Source organism: Nothobranchius furzeri, chromosome 1, assembly GCF_043380555.1.
Source record: "Nothobranchius furzeri strain GRZ-AD chromosome 1, NfurGRZ-RIMD1, whole genome shotgun sequence".
NCBI lineage: Eukaryota > Metazoa > Chordata > Actinopteri > Cyprinodontiformes > Nothobranchiidae > Nothobranchius > Nothobranchius furzeri.
This window is the reverse complement of record NC_091741.1, coordinates 82,237,656-82,240,618: the sequence shown is the minus strand read 5'-3', so window position 1 is coordinate 82,240,618 and position 2,963 is coordinate 82,237,656.

The following is a 2,963-nucleotide window of genomic DNA, read 5'->3' as shown; positions in this document are numbered from 1 at the left end:
AAACGGCGTTACTCCCAACACTGCATCTGACTAAAGAGCCTGAAAACCTTCCCCTGCGCACTGTCCGCCATGAGGTGATTCACCTTCAGGGAGCAACAGTTTCATTTGAAATATCCCCAGTCCACACTCCCAAAGTAAAGTACAGCATTCACCATGCCTTCACTGCTGATGAACTAAGTCTCTCAGAACACAGCTACCCTGTAAAGTCAATCATGCGAAAGTACTCCCATCTGGGAGGACTTCCACTTCCACTTGTGGACAGAGTGCAGCCTTTACTTCTTATTGGGTCTGATTTCCCTCATCTACTCATCCCTAAGCAACCAGTAATAGCTGGCCCACCTGGGAGCCCCCTAGCAGTGTGCACGCCTCTTGGTTGGACATTACAAGGCCCAGCCAACTTCAGTCCTGTTTCTGCTGACCACCCACACTGCTACTTCACCACATCTCCCAACTCAGAGCTCCAGCGCCATGTAGAACGTCTGTGGGAAGTTGACGTCTCGCCTTATATGAACATAAAGACTGCCACGCGTTCTAAAGAGATCAACAGGCTGTGGACCTGTTAGAGCAACGCACCAATAAAGTGGAAGTGGATGCAGTGACTAGATATGCTACTCCACTTCTCAGGCGCAAGGATAGTCCCCTCCTCTGGGCATCAAAGAACACATTGCTCCCACAGCTACGTAGTACTGAACGCCGTCTGGCTAAAGATCCAGCTCTGGCAGATACCTACTGTCAAGAAATCCATAAATTTGAACAGTTAGGTTATGCCAAACCTCTTCCTTCAGCTACAGTAGACAGCTCCCAGGAGTCTTGGTATCTGCCTCACCATGATGTCCACCATAATGGAAAGGCAAGAAAGGCCTACAAGGTGATGGCCACGCAGTATGACCCACTGGGCTATCTTATCCCATTCACCACTCAAGCCAAGATCCTCATCCAGGACCTGTGGAAAGTGGGAGTCGACTGGGATGAGCAGATTCAACCCAAGGCTCTACTGGAAATATGGACACAATGGGAGGGTGAGCTGGTCTACCTCCCACAAGTGGAAATCCCAAGATGCTATGTTCCAGCAACCTTGGCCCCTGAAGTGCCTAACAGACAAGCGCACATCTTCTGTGATGCCTCCGAAAGAGCTTACGGAGCAGTCGAGTATATTCAAACTCTCGATAACCAGGGCATGTTCACGTTGCATTTATGATGGCTAGATCTCGTGTTTGCCCTCGAAAACAGCTGTCAATGCCACGCCTTGAACTGTGCGCAGCTCTAGCAGGAGCTCAGCTGGCTAAGGTCACAATGACAGAGTTGTCATTCTCTCCCCAGCAGATAACACTATGGACCGACTCAACTACAGTGTTGACATGGCTGAAATCAGACTCAAGTCGATACAAGGTTTTTGTTGGAACGAGGGTTGCTGAAATTCAAGAACTTACCGAAGGGTCAACTTGGCGGTATGTCAGCACCTCTGATAATCCAGCAGATGACCTTACCCGCGGGAAGACACTCCATGAGCTCAGTCAGCCCAACCGGTGGAGTCAGGGTCCACAATTTCTTCACCAGCCTATTGACACCTGGCCAGAGCTACAAATGGAAGTAGCTCAGGAAGAAGATGAGGATGAGCTACGCAAGACAGTGTTTTGTGCAGCAGCTACCTGTCCTTCTCATGAGGTGGATGTTACTAACATCGACAACTGGGATGACCTCGTTAGAGCCACTCATATGAGCCTTCACGGGGCGGCCAAAGACCTGGCGAGCCCCACCATGACAGCTGCAGATGTACAAGAAGCTGAACTACATCTCCTACGACAATCCCAAAGTGAGACCTTCCAGGAAGAGGTGAAACTCCTTGCTGTGGGGAAGTCCATCTCCAAACAAAGCCGCCTAATCATGCTTGCTCCTGAGTATGATATAGCTGTCGGGCTGATAAGAGTGGGAGGCAGGCTGCGAAGAGCAGAAGATCTGGATCTAGACACCATGCATCCAATTATCCTTGACCCAAAACATCATGTTACCAGGCTCCTCATCAAGAAATATGACAACCAGCTCCTGCATCCAGGTCCCGAGCGTGTGTTCGCTGAAATTCGGAGAAGATACTGGATCCTACGCGGAAGAGAGTCCATCATACGGCATCAGTACAGCTGTGTGGAATGTCAAAAGTGGCGTGCTAGTCCTGTAGTCCCACAAATGGCAGACCTTCCCCCAGCAAGACTCCGTCTATACAAGCCACCTTTCTGGTCTACCGGAGTGGACTGCTTCGGCCCTTACAATATCAAGGTGGGTTGACGCACAGAGAAGCGATGGGGGATCATCTTTAAATGCATGACAACGAGTTGTGTGCACCTCGACCTGCTGGAGAGCATTGACACTGATGCTTTTCTGATGGGATTACGTTGCTTCATCGCTCGACGTGGCAAACCCTTTGAAATCCTGGCCGACAGAGGGACCAATTTCCGAGGTGGAGCGGCTGAACTACAGACCAGCTTCCAAACTTTAGAAGCACCTATCCAAAAGCAGCTGGCTGGACAGAAAATAGAGTTCCGATTCAACCCGCCAGGTTCCCCTCATTTTGGGGGGACATGGGAACGGGAGATCAAGTCAGTGAAGGCAGCCCTTCGAGTGGTACTGCAGGACCAAACTGTCACAAAATCTGTTCTGCAGACGGTTTTGATTGAGGTGGAGGGAATTCTCAATGCGAAGCCACTGGGATATATATCCTCGGATGCTGCTGATCCAGACCCAGTCACCCCGAACTTACTACTCATGGGACGTCGTGATGCATCGCTTCCACAAGCCATTTACGCTTCCAGTGAACTCCTGGGCAGACGGCGATGGCGACACAGCCAGGTCCTGGCAGACCACTTCTGGTCCAACTTTATTCGCTACCATCTTCCTAACCTACAGAAGCGACACAAGTGGCACAAGAATACAGAGAATCTTGCAGCTGGACAGGTTGTGATGGTGGTCGA